Raw genomic sequence first — 15,511 nt, 5'->3', positions numbered from 1 at the left:
CGCTTTCACGGGTGAAGGATATATGAAGAGAGTCCGAGACAACGCAAAGGCTTGGAAGGAAATTCATTTCATGGAATTAGCCTTGTATGCTGATACCCTTACCCAAGATTACAACGTATGGAGGAAGCAACGGGTAAATAGTCGACAAATCTCGACAACAAACCACCCCATCCGAATCCTTTCTCGAAGGAAATGCCGTCGAGCTAGAAATGGCAAGACAAGAATTGACGAGAAAAGGCCAAGATGTCTCGAGACCTTAGTGCCCTTCAAGAAGAAAACTATCAACGAAGATTGAAATTCAAGTTGAAAGATCCAGAATCGAAAAGGTACAAAGAGAAGCCGAGATTGTGAGAAACGACTTAAGGGACCTTCATTTGGAAAACAAGAAATTAAGAAACACTATAAAGAATAGCGGGTTGGGCAAGTCGACAGCAGAATGGAAGGAAGAAATTAGCAATATCAAGGAAGGAATGGAGTTTTGGAAGGGAAAAGTAAAGAAAGAAGAGGAAAAGGCTGCGCGCGCTTTGATAGAGTTAAGAAGGAAGAACGCCGAGTATGAAATAGCGACTGCAGAATTGGCAAAAATTAGTCTGAACATCAAGAATTAAAAAGGAAAACACGAGATCTAGAAAATATGCTGCAATCTCATCAACAATAACTAGATAGCCTCCTGAAGGCTCTAGAAGAAAAGAGTGAGCAGTACGATAGGGACATTCACGCGTATGAAGGATCTCTCAAAGAAAGAGAAATGCAACTCGACTTCTTGATCAATGAAATTCGCAAAGCAGCTATGCAAATTGTTCAATTATCAGATGAAGCCGAAGTTCTCAGTTACCAATTCCCTCCGAGCCAAAGATCGAACATATCAGAGTTTTTAGAGCAAGTAAAGAAACAAGGCAATGTGGCTAGGAAATTTGTGTAACCGTTGAAAAATGAAAACTTTGTGTAATAGGCTATGTTGATCAATGAAATGCCTAAATATGGGGCTACCTTGAAATTAACACCAATTTTTTGCATTCCTTGCATAATTAACATACTAACATTTTGACATTCGTACATTCATTCATGCATTCATCCATACATTGCATATCCCATACTCGGTCGCTGAAGACAAAATATATAATTCGCAGTTGTAATACCACAAGACTGGAACCACGTCATCGGTATAAAAGCAGCGACAAGCTAGAGTGATGGAAGTGAATTCAATGAGAGAATTGAAAGGATGGAAAGGACTCAAAAAGAATTACAAGAGCAATCGGCCAAATCACAACAAGAGACGAGAGACCTAATGATGAGATCTCGAGAGGAATCACTCGAGCAAAGAGATCAAATGGCCAAAATGATGGAGATGATATCGCTCTAGTTAAAGGGAAAGGACCCATGCGAGCCACGACATTGAAGAATCCGATCAAGAATTCACCACGATCGGGATCCACTCTATCCCCGTGATTCACTCCACCATTCGCATATACAACACAAAGAGGGTGCACTCAAGGGAACCCAGCGGCTTGGAACATCGACCCATGCCACTGCTCCACCCACTAATTTGGGGCAAGGAATATTCGCGTCAAGCCTGGGGATAGTCCTGTTGATCCACTAGTTCGGCACTGGATGACCCAACAGAGGTAGCCAAGTTGAAATCGGATAACCATGACGTAAAATATAGGAGTCTAGAGGAAAGACTCAAAGCGATAGAAGACATGAAGTCTTCTCCGCACTAGGTGCCAAAGAACTCGATCGGCACCGATCCGATTTTGCCCCAAAGTTTAAAGTACGATTTTGAGAAGTATGATGGGACAAGATGTCCAAAGGCGCATTTGGTCATGTTTTGTCGAAAAATGACTGGTTATGTGAACGAGGATAAACTACTCATACATTGCTTCCAAGATAGTCTAACGAGGTGACTCTCGGTGGTACAATCAACTTAGTAGAGAAAAGATTCGATCTGGAAAGACTTGGCGTTAGCATTTTGCGATCGATACAAGCATGTATCGGAGATGGTGCGGACCGTATGACCTTGCAAATGATGGAGAAGAAACCAGCAGAATCCTTTAGACAATATGTGCAAAGATGGAGAGATATCTCGGCCCAAGTGGAGCCTCCACTGACTAAGACTGAGATAACAGTCCTTTTCATCAATACTCGAAAGCACCGTTCTATGACAAGTTGGTGAGAAGTGCTACGAAGGATTTTTCGGATATCGTAATATCTGGTAAACTCATAGAGAATGCCGTCAAGAGCGAGAATGGAAGGATCGGAAGGCTCAAGAAAAGCAAACACCGTAAGGAAGAAAGAGCGAAGCCCACATGGTGGGAACTGGAGTCATTACGTTCCCAATTTTATTCTAACCAACCCCGACCTCGAAATTATCCACCCCGAATTTCCATTACCCTCCTCAAACACCTTACTACCAAGCATCACATCCGTCCTACCTCAGATACGCCATGAATAACCAAAGGCCCGTCACCACATTTCCACAAAACACTCGCCCATTCAAAGCCAACCCAGAAATGAACCAAGACCAACAAGGCCTAATCACGAGAGACAAGACAATTCACCCCTATTCCTGTATCATATGGGGAACTGTACCCAAAACTTCTGGAAAAACAATTGATATCTCCCCATTACATGGCCCCCTTAAACCTCCATACCCAAAATGGTACGATCCAAATGCTAGTTGCGCATACCATGCGGGAACGAGGGCATTCTCTCGAGAATTGTCTTGCTTTCAAAAGGAGAGTTCAAGGGCTCATCGATGCGGGCATTTTGCGATTCGATGGTCTTGGCGAGAAGACCGGAATCCATTCCCAAACCACAGAAGGGAATGTGGCTGAGAGGAGAGGAGGATAAACAACAAAATAGAAGATGGGTTTCAAGTACGAACACCTCTGCGAGAGAATGCAGGAGATACTAAGTGAGAAAGGGTTGCTCTGTCGTTTTAACGGAGTATCCAAAGGAGAAGGTGCAAAAGGTCACGCTTTTGCAAGCTCCATGGTATTGGGGAGCATAACATTGATCCTGTAAGGAATTGAAGTTCTTGCAAAGTATGATGGACAATAAGGAGATTGGGATTTTTGTAAAGCTAAAGAGGCCGACGGTGGAGAAATATGTGCCTCGACAATCAATCATCGGGTTTCCCATATAGCGCGGCCGACCGTTAATAATCTATTATGACGCGAAGAAGGAGCCGGTGAAACCAAAATGATAATTGAAGTACCATCTCCTTTCCCTATGAGGACAATAAAAGCGATCTGTGGAAGTACGATGTCAACCGTTACACTGAAGGTGAAAAGCTTGAAGCCCTGGCGAAGACATTGGGGAAGTAGGTCATTTTACCCGCGATGGACGGTGCTATTCTAAAGAAGTTGAACCGATAAAGAAAAGTAGCGACTTGAAGCAAAAAGGAAAGCGGTGATGCACGAAGTCGAGGTCGAGCAAGAAATTCCACCGTGCAAGAAACAAAAAGCACGTGAATAAGGAAGAAGCTCAAGAATTCTTGAAATTTATTAAGCACAGCGAGTATAGTGTGGTGGAACAATTGAGCAAGCGACCAAGACGAATCTCGGTTCTATCTCTACTGTTAAATTCAGAGCCACATCGAAATGCTTTATTGAAGGTGTTAAATCAAGCTTATGTGGCCAACAACATATCTGTCGAAAAGCTTGATAGATGGGTAAACAATCTGAATGCGGACAATTTCATCTCTTTTAGTGATGACGAGATACCGCTAAATGGTAGAGGCTCGGTGAAAGCGCGCATATCACGAATCATTGCAAGGGCTACATAATACCGAACGTACTCATCGATAATGGGTTGACATTAAATGTTATGCCATTGGCCACGCTTTCCGAATCTGGATGGATTTGTCCTACTTAAGGCCTGTCATTCCATGGTAAGGGCATCCGACGGGACGAGGCACGAAGTCATGGGAAAGATCGAAATCCCTTTGGAAGTGGGCCCTTACATCTATGAGGTCGAGTTCCAAGTCATGGACATTGCACTCTCTTATAATTGCCTTTTAGGAAGACCTTGGATCCATTCTGCTGGAGCAGTTCCATCATCCCTCCATCAAAAGTTGAAATTTATCATGGATGGTGTTTGGTCACAATCGAGGTGAAGAAGACATTGTCGCATCTATCTCTCTTGATCGCCATACCGGAAGTAAGCAAGGACGCGATGGAATGTTCCTTTCGATCCTCGAATTCGTCAATGCCACTTTCATCGTTGAAGGAAACAAAATTCGATGCCAAAGCGTCGAAAAATACCAGAATGGGTGTCAAGTTGACTGTAGGAAGAGGAGCTCGTGCGAGAAGAGGTTTATGGAGACATCTACAAGGAATAGTTAGGGCTTTAAAGCCAGTGTACCACAAGGCCCGATATGGTTTGGGGTTCCAGCATGACATGCGTCAAAGAAGAAGACAGTGGAAGAAGGATCAAGAGAGAAGAATTGCAAGAACTTTAGGCCGAGAACTAGAATGGGAACCGATAGAGTACCCTCATTTGTCAAAAATATTTACATCTGCGGGAATGTTGTACCCTGGACAAGATGATCTACGAAACATGCTGGGGTTAATTGAAAGGGGTTTTCAGAATGTCAGTATAAGTGTCATCGATAAAGAAGCTGGTGCAAGTAAAGATGTCTCGAGGATACGCCTTTGCCCTCCTGGTTTTATGTTGAACAATTGGACTACTGAGGAGCTTCTTGTAGTTTATAAGTCTTCAGAGTAATGCTAAACATTAACCTTCTATTGTGTCCTTAGATATAATAGAATTCTTTTGTAAGAGCTTTCATTCGCTCTCTATCATTTAAATGAATATCGATGAAGATGCATTTTGTCACGATTTTTCGCGTTATCACTAATTTCATGATCATTTTCTCATTTCATAGCCTATCTTTACATTTGCCTCATTACCATGACATAACATTTTGTTTGTTGTTTCCAATACTTGGATGTCCCCCTATAGCTTCCTTTTCCATTTCAACTTTCAGGTGCTCGGATATTGACGACATGAATAAGCCGATTCTGAATCTTGAAATCGATTTTGAGAAGGTTGTTTGCTTAGGAGAATTTGAAGTCAAGAAAATGTGAAGATTATGTCTCGTCTCTGAATTGTTAAGAATGGTGGAGCAAGAGGATAAACAGATTCTCGCCTCATGAAGAATCTGTGGAAGCGATAAATTTGGGCAATCAAGAGAGGAAACAAGAAGTGAAGATTGGGACTTCTATTTGAGAGAGTACGGGCATAGTTTGATCACTTTACTCATGAATACAAAGATGTTTTCGCATGGTCATACCAGGACATGCCAGGCTAGATGAAGATTTAGTGGTCCATAAGCTCCCATTAAAGCGAATGCAAGCCCATCCAAAAAAAATTAAGACGGATGAGACCGAAATCTTTGTTGAAGATAAAGAGGAAGTCAAAAGCGGTTTGGCGGCTTCCTACAATCCTCCAAATATCCGAATGGGTGGCTAACATAGTCCGGTACCAAAGAAAGATGGAAAAGTACGAATGTGCGTGGATTACATGACGAGAATCGAGCAAGCCCAAAAGATAATTTTCCTTGCCACATATTGACACGTTGGTGGACAACACAACAAAACATTCATTGTTTTCTTTCATGGACGGATTCTCGGGGTATAATCGGATCAAAATGGCCCCGAGGATATGGAGAAAACTACCTTCATAACAATGTGGGGAACGTTACGCTACAAGGTGATGCCATTCGGGTTAAAGAATCTTTGGGGCAACATATCGAGGGCTATGGTAACGTTATTCCATGACATGATACACAAAGAAATAGAGGTCTCGTCGACGACATGATTGCTAAATCCAGGGAAGAAGAGCATGTGGTGAACCTCAAGAAGTTGTTCGAGAGGTGAGAAAGTTTCACTAAAACTTAATCCACCAAATGTACATTCGGGGCTACCTCGGGAAAGTTGCTAGGCTTCATTGTCAGTAAAAGAGGTATTGAGGTTGATCTAGATAAAATAAAAGCCATCCAAGAATTACCACCTCTGCGCACGCAAAAGGAAGTTAGAGGATTTTTAAGGAGATTAAACTACATTGCCCGATTTATCGCTCAGCTTACCAACCAATGCGACCCAATCTTTCGGCTTCTTCGAAAACATAACCGGGAGAATGGAGCGAGGAATGCCGGTGGCCTTTGATAAGATAAAACAATATTTGTCTAGTCCTCCGATTGCTAGTACCGCCAACCCCGGAAGACCTTTGATATTGTATTTGATTGTGTTCGAAAGTTCAATGGGTTGCATCTTGGGGCAACACGACGAGTCGGAAAGAAAGAAAAAGCGATCTACTACCTCGAAAAAGTTCACCGATTATGAGGCAAAGTATTCATCCATTGAGAAATATTTTGTGCCTTGGTTTGGGTAGCTCGGAGACTTAGACAATACATGTTGTACCATACGATATGGTTGATTTCAAAGTGGACCCGATAAAATACATGATGGAATCGCCGGCACTATCAGGAAGAATGGCGCGATGGCAGAATCTCCTCTCAGAATATGACATTGCCTATGTAAGTCAGAAGTCGATAAAAGGAAGCGCAATAGCTGATTTTCTAGCAACTCGAACAACAGAAGAATATGAGCCTTTAAGATTCGATTTCCCAGACGAAGACTTAATGTGCATCTCAGAAATAGAATCCGAGTCATCAAAAGAGAGGTCATGGAAGATGTGCTTTGATGGTGCGTCGAATGCGTTAGGACATGGAATTGGAGTAATCCTGGTATCACCGGACGGGAATCATTATCCGTTCACCGCAAGACTGAACTTCTTCTGTACCAATAATATCGCAGAATATGAGGCCTGTATCATGGGGCTTCATGCGACTATCGGCGAAACATCGAGATCTTGGAGGTATACGGAGACTCAGCCCTAGTGATTTACCAAATCCGTGGAGAATGGGAAGTGAGGGACTCAAAATTGATTAAGTACAGCAATTTAGTGGCTGGATTAATCAAGGAATTCAAAGAAATAACTTTTCATTACTTCCACGAGAAGAGAACCAATGGCGGATGCCTTGGCCACTTTGGCTTCAATGTTCAAAGCAAGTAAAGAAGCGAAATAATGCCCTCAAAATGAGCATATACGAGGTCCCTGCACACTGTTGTAACATTGAGAAAGAGGCAGACGGACAACCATGGTTCTATGATATCTTAAAATATATCAAGAATCAAAGCTATCCCAAACAAGCACATGAGAACGACAAAAGAACAATCAGAAGAATGGCAGCAGGATTCGTTCTTGATGGGGATATCCTGTATAAAAGGGGAAAGGATCAAATACTCTTAAGATGCGTGGATAATGTCGAAGCCAGAAAGATACTTGAAGATGTCCATGAAGGAATCTGTGGGACACATGCCAACGGCTTCAGTATGGCTAGAAAGATTATGAGACTCGGTTACCACTGGTTGACGATGGAAAGCGACTGTATTAGTTTTGCCAGAAAATGTCACAAATGTCAAATCTATGGCGACAAAATTCATGTAGCCCCTTCGCCCCTTCACGTCATGACTTCTCCTTGGCATTTTTCTATGTGGGGCATGGATGTTATAGGGTCAATTTCTCCAAAAGCATCTAATGGACATCGATTCATTTTTGTGGTTATCGATTACTTCACAAAATGGATAGAAGCTGCTTCATTTGCCAATGTGACGAGGATTGCGGTTTGTAAGTTTTTGAAAAGGAAATCATTTGCGGTATGGTTTACTGAAAGAATCATTTCAGATAATGCCACGAATCGAACAATAAAATGATGAAAGAAGTGTGCGGCGGCCCAAATAAAGCATCATAATTCCTCGCCCTATCGCCCAAAGATGAGCAGGTACATTGAAGCGACAAACAAGAACATTAAGAGGATCATTGGGAAAATGATCGAGACATATAAAGACCGCACGAGAAACTTCCATTTGCTTTGTTTGCATATCGCACATCTGTACGAACATCTACGGGAGCAACTCCTTTCTCTCTAGTCTATGGAATGGAAGCTGTGCTACCTATCGAGGTCGAGATCCCTTCTCTGCGAGTATTGATGGAATCAAAGTTAGAAGAAGCGGAATGGGTTCGAGCTCGATATGATCAGTTGAACCTCATTGAAGAAAAACGTCTAAGGGCAATTTGTCACGGGCAAATGTACCAAAAGAGAATGATCGCAGCCCATAACAAGAAGGTACGACCAAGAGAATTCCATGAAGGAGAACTCGTGCTGAGAAAGATTCTCCCAATACAAAAAGACCTGCGAGGAAAATGGGCACCAAATTGGGAGGGACCATACGTTGTAAAAAAGGCATTCTCAAGCGGAGCTTTGATCCTTACTGAGATGGATGGGAAGGAGCTACCGAATCCAATAAACTCAGATGCAGTGAAGAAATATTATGCTTGAGATGAAAACCCGAAAAGGGCATCTAAAAAAAAAAAAAAAAGGGGGGGGATCAGAGCGAAAACCCGAAAAGGGCGCTTTGGTTAAACGTAAAAGATTAGGATGAAAACCCAAGAGGGCGTTCTAATGAAGCAAATATTCGGCTTACAAGGCAAGGCGTTTTAAACTGTACGACAAACAGTGAGACTATAGTGTTTGAAGCATCTCTGAAAGCTCGAAATCTTCTACGCAAGGAGCCAGACTCTAAAAGATTCTTGATTGAGGAACGCGAAGAGTTCATGTGTCGAATATCTAGAGCATTTGTATCCGTTAAATACGATCTCTTCTTTCCTTTGCACATTTGTACTATCATTGGTTAACTTTCTTTGTTTGCCACATTTGAAATAAAGGAATATGAGATGTCTTTTTGTCCCTACCTGACCATTTTCATACATATCATTATGTGTTTATTTACATGATAAATGGTGAAATGACATGCTCTAAACAAAAGAAATGTTAAGTATTACCTGGATGAAAATTTAATAAGCGCAAGAGTCTTAAAGTAGAAACAAAGTTCAATTGGGGACAAAAGAGTGACATCTGAGAAACGTCGATTACTCGTGAAGCTTGAAGACATGTACATGGCGTAAAGAGAAAGTAAAGAGCCGAAGTAATGAATGCGGACCATCACAAGAATCGAGACGAAAAAGACATACGACAAACATACTTAAAGAGCACTGCATAATCATGTAAGCATAAAGGCATTTAAGACAAGCATGTGCATATCATGATAACATCATGCATGGCATATACAGGAACTCCAGCAAAGCAAGAAATCTGGAATGAGAGTCGCATTGAATCAAATGAAAAGACACTTGAATTCTGCCAAATGACAGGTTTTGATATTTTTGATGTTCAATTTCTGTCCTCCAGTTATGTTTCAAAAATCAACTCATATTGCGAGAAGTGAGTTGAGCCTCAGGGCACGCTGAGGTATTTTCAATTTCTGCTTTTTAATTCATGTTTTCCAAGAAAATCAGCTCATATTGCGAAAGGTGAGTTGAGCCTTAAGACACGTTGAGGTAATTTCAATTTATGTTTCAAAAATCAACTCATATTGCGAGAAGTGAGTTGAGCCTCGAGAGCACTGTTGAGGTATTTTCAATTCTGCTTTTTAATTCATGTTTTCCAAGAAAATCAGCTCATATTGCGAGAGGTGAGTTGAGCCTCAAGACACGTTGAGGTAATTTCAATTTATGTTTCAAAAATCAACTCATATTGCGAGAAGTGAGTTGAGCCTCAGGGCACGCTGAGGTATTTTCAATTTCTGCTTTTAATTCATGTTTTCCAAGAAAATCAGCTCATATTGCGAGAGGTGAGTTGAGCCTCAAGACACGTTGAGGTAATTTCAATTTATGTTTCAAAAATCAACTCATATTTGAGAAGTGAGTTGAACCTCGAGGCACGTTGAGGTAATTTCAATTCCTATTAAATCTAAAATCAACTCATATTGCGAGAGGTGGGTTGAACCTTTTAATTTCTACTTTTTCAAAATCAACTCATATTGCGAGAGGTGAGTTGAGCCTTTTAATTGTTGTTTTTTAAAAAGCAACTCATATTGCGAGAGGTGAGTTATACCTTTTAATTTTTGTTTTTCAAAAGAATCAATCCATATTGCGAGAAGTGAGTTGAGCCTTAGGTATTTTTAAAATCCGCTTTTCAAATTAAGTTTCAAAAGACCAGCTCATGTTGTGAGAGACGAGTTGAGCTGTGGCTTACGTGCTGCGTTATTTTCAATTTTTGTTTTTAATGTCTGTTTTTAAGGAGTCAATTCATATTGCGAGAAATGAGTTGAACTCAAGATTACATGTCGAGTGAAGAATAAAGATTGAAGTTGATGAAAGACACCAAATGTGGCCTCCCTGAAGTTGCAATGGAGCAGGTCAAAGTTGCAAGTCTTGACTCCCGGAAGTTGCAGTGGAGCTGATCGAGGATATCAGATCTTGCCTTTCTAAAGTTACAGAAGAGAAGACCACAAATCTCATCTCAACTGAAGCAATAGAAGAGCAGATTGAAGATGTAGATCTCATCTTTCTGAAGTTACATGAAAGTAAATTGAAGCTACAAATCTCATATCCGTGAAGTTACATTGGAGCAAATTGAAGCTACAAGGCGTACATCAGAAGATGCAGTGGAGTGAACCAAAGCTACAAGATGAGATTACCTGAACAAGAAGCGCACCAAAGAAGTCAATACTTGACAGTATTGGGCAAAATTGGCCTTTCTTTGTATCTTTGCCCTATTCTCGTTACACGACAATGAGCAAAGAGGGGCAGCTGTTGTAGGCCAATTTTGGGCCTTTTACAAATACCCAAAACCCAATTACCAAAATGCCAAACCCATACCCAATACCTAAACTAACCTACCCTAATCAAAACCCCTAACCCAATAAGCCCACTAAGCCTAAACAACTAAACCCAAGCCCAACTACCCCATTAACTACCCACCCATTTGCAACAAAACCCTAGCCCCATGTTCGGCTTCCACTGTTCGACATCGACATTAACCCATGCCACAAGCGCCAGTAGCTCCTCATGCCACCATCGCCCATGCCCTGCAAAACAACAAACAACAGCAGACAAAAAAGCAGAGAAGAATGGCAAAAATAATAACAAAATATGTAACAAAACAGGCTATAAAAAGCCGAATGGAACACTGTAAACGGCCCCCTTTTTTAGATCTTTGAATACACATACATTTCGAAAAAGTCAGTAGATATAACAAGAATACCAGTCCGAGGTAGACATCAACACAAAAAAACAAAATCAACAAATCAGGAGCTAAAATCAGAACCGATCTAAGGTGATTGTTTTTTTCTAATTTCGTTTTTGGCGAATTCATACACATATATTTATCAAAAAATACAATAAAATAACAGAATAAAAAAACAAAAAATCAGATTTTTTTTTCCGGCCACCGCGTGCGTGGCTTGGCTGAGACAGACGGTGGTCCTGCGACCGTCCGGCGACCGGACCCCTGGCCGGAGTCCCACCGGGGCTCCCTCCCTCTCCCCTTTCTTTTCTCTCCCTTTCTTTCTTTCTTTTTTTTTCTTTCCCACCTCACAAATGATTTTTTTTTCAGATTTTTAGGCTATTTATAGCCCAGCGAAACGGTACCGTTTTGGTACCCGGATTTAAACACAAAAACGACGCCGTTTTGAGACAGGTCGGGTCGACCGATCCGCTCCAGGGTTAGGATCCGCGTGTTTTTGCGGAAGGGTCTAATTGCGCGAATGACCCTTCCGCTTTTTAGGCGTTTTACAATTTAGTTTATATTTTTTTTAAAATTGGCCCCGTTGATTGTTGCGTTCTGCAATTTGGTCCCCCTATGATACGCACCGTTTAAATGCGCCAGAAAATTGCGCTGTAAGCCCCCTATCGTTCTAAGCGCATTCAAATAGGTCCCTTCCCTTTTATTTTTTTTAAAAATTCGTCCCAAAGCTTTGTTTTTAGTTCATTTTTTGTCCTTTTTTTCTTATTTATTATTATTATTATTATTAGTATTATTATTATTATTGTTATTATTATTACTATGTATTAGTATACGTTTTTTACATGTGAATATTGTATATATTCATATATAATATTATTTTTAATTATTGTATTTTAATATTATTATTATGTTATATATACTTCTTCGTATTTTATTATTATTAGTAGTATTATTATCGTTATTCATATTAGCATATGTGTGTTATTATATATATATATACACATTTAATATAGTATTATCTTTTTACTATTATATTTATTATTATCCTATTTTCTTTATTATTATTATTATTTTCATCATTATTATACATATATGCATATATCTACGTAATATTATTAATAGGTGTTCTAACATTATTATTATGTATGTATATACATTCTAATATTGTGCATGTGTATGATTCTATTCAATTGTTAGCCTTGTATACTAAATTCATACGTATATTTCTCATGTCACTTCATGTATCCATTTTATTATTATATATGTATATAGGTAATAATTTTATTCAAACCTCGTTTTAACCTTATGCATTATTTGTTTCGTTCCTTTCATAATATCGTTATATATATTGGTATATATGTTCTTTAGATGCATGTGTTCCTCGATATTTATTTTGTGTACATACGTAAATATTATGAATATATATTTAACATCACTAGTTATATATTTTATTATCTTATACATCTTGCTAATACCATTAATATTTACATATACATATTTTACATATACACTCTTAATTATTTTCATGTGTATATTCATCGTATTCTTTTGTGTTCTTGTATTCAATACTATATCATATTTAATCTTGCATGCACGGTTATTGTTTTAATATTTTTTGTTATGTTTGTCATCCGCTTAAATATGTATACCTAGTCCTTTCATTTGTTTATTTATTTTCGTATTCGTTTTGTCTTACACGTTTTAAAAATCACGTTTTGTTTCTAAATTAATTTCGATAATCAAAGGCAATATATCGGTTTAATACCAAGTCGACGGTTCCATTGCTATGTTGAGTGGAATTTGTCGGTTCGTGTTTAATCGGTATACCCTTCTCAAAAAGGAAATCAAAATTGAAAGTTTTCGTGTTTTGAATCGGATCACGATTGAATATTACTTTGAACTCATATTTTTGAAAATCAAGACAACACTTGTTTATGAGATACCAATTTTTGGGCGTCGCGAGGGTGCTAATACCTTCCTCGCGCAGAATCAAACTCGAACCCTAATTTTTCTCGGCTTTTAACGTAGACCTTAACTCGGCCTTTTCTCGTTTTAAAAAGGAAATCTAACAGTGTCCGGTCACACCTCATAAAAAGGATCGGTGGCGACTCCCGGTTTATTTTAAATCAAACTTTAATTTCCAAGTTTTTAATCGCCACAATTAGCGACCGAAGCTAAAGCTAATTTTTACGTCGCTACAATTTGTTATTAAACCAAATATCTAGCTAATTGCTACCAAAAATAATTCTTGAATAATAAATTTAGAATGGGGAGGTTGATTTCGTGGAGAGAAATCTGCAAAGTTTCGTATGTTGAGAGGGAATAAATTCATTGAATGAAAGCATTTGATTGGTTGTTTGAAAAAGTGAATCATGCTTGACATAGTTGAACTCAAACATATGCTCTAACTCAAGTAGTAGCATTCTCACCCAAAAATGTCCTATAAACTTTAGATTTAAGGTTTAAGTCTAAATATATGCAATACGATGATTTATTTTCTTAAAATTTTGATGAAATATTCTCATTTTATTAATCGATTGTTCATTTTTTAACACTTGAAAAATTAAAAAACAAAACTTCCACAAGAAATAATATCAAACCATTTTGTTTAAAGAGGAATAGTGTTTGTTTGACAATGGAATTTCAGCTTCTACACAATAATTTAAGATCACATGGATACAGTTGGGAGATGGCATGTTAATGTTTCAAATTCATCTCCCTATACAAATTAATTCTAATTTGTTTAATCAAGTACATGTTGTGTTTTTTAGGCAAATGTTTAATCAACGACTTTAACAGTCAATTTTGGTACAGTATTCTTACTCCTATTATTAGTGCATGTCTATTATTAGTCCATGTCATTGAACCATGATATTGACAAATTAGGCAACACCAATGAAAGTAAGCTTCTAATCGACCAAGGTTTGTCCTTCAAAAAGTATTTATGTCTTAAAAGAGTTCTCAAAAAGCATGTTATTCTATTCTTTGAATATCATTATTCTCTTACTACTAGCTAAATCAATTGTTTTATATTATTTATAATTATAATCTATATAAAAAACACGAGTTTAAACAGACAAATATCTTTTATTTTCAATCATATTACTAAAATTTCATTTAAAAATAATTATAATTTAATAGGATTGTAATACTTATACATTTAAAAATAATTAAAATTAAGTTACAATTATTAGTTAAAAGGTTGTGCCGATGTAGAATAGAATTATCAGGAAAAAATTGTGATAATTATAATTATATTTCTTAATTATTATTTTAAAAACTTTGACATAAAAAGTTGTGTTAATTTTGTTGATGTAAAATAGAGCTATTACTCGAATAGAATTTTAAACATCTTAATTATATTGTTTTGAGCAATGTATGTTACACTAATTACATAAATTAAAAATAAATTATATATTGAATATGTTAAAAATGCTTTAATTATTATTTGAAATTTTTTTATTATAATACTTGAATTGATAAGGTAATATATTTTAATTATATTAAAAATTCAAATAAAAATATTATTTTATGCTAATTTTGTAATTAAAAATACAATAATTAAAAAATTAATTAAATATTAAATACATAAATTCACATATAACACGTGTGACATTAGAAGCTAGTATGCATATAAGTACGAGTTTAAAAAACTTTTAATTAAAAAGATATCCTTTATTGTTAATTATATTACTAAATTGATATTAAAATAATTTATTAATATTATTGTGTGATAATAATAGAAGTGATATTAATAAATATCATAATATATTAATGCGAAATTAATTAATTTGGTCAAATCTTTTAAAAGTAAAAAAATAGCATAATATATTATTAATTAATAAAATTGTAAATTCATAAAATTATTGAATATAATTGGGTAAATTAAGAATATTTTTAAAATATGATAATACTTAATTATATTAAAATAATTTTTTATAGTTAATAAAAATTAAATCTATAAATATGATTTTATTTTAAATATGATAATATTTATTTTATTGATAATATTTCTATTAAATCTTAATATAAAATTAATATATACATTTTATGTTTATATCAGATTAAATAATTATATCAATAATATTTTCATTGTTAGTGTAATAGTTATTATTAATTAATTGTTTTTAATTCATATTAAACTAGGCCTATTATTTTAGATTAATTTTTATTTAGGTATTAGTTGATAAATATTGAAAAATAATATTTTCGATGATTTAATTTTGTTACACATGTTTGATAATCCACAATTAAAACAATTCGATAATTTTTTTACAAAAAGTGTAAAAAATAATAAGTATATAAAAGTTACTTATCACTTAATGGAGAATATTTTCAATTAATTCTATTTTATTT

This window comes from Gossypium arboreum, chromosome 1 (genome assembly GCF_025698485.1).
Source record: "Gossypium arboreum isolate Shixiya-1 chromosome 1, ASM2569848v2, whole genome shotgun sequence".
NCBI lineage: Eukaryota > Viridiplantae > Streptophyta > Magnoliopsida > Malvales > Malvaceae > Gossypium > Gossypium arboreum.
Note: the sequence above shows the minus strand (reverse complement) of the source record.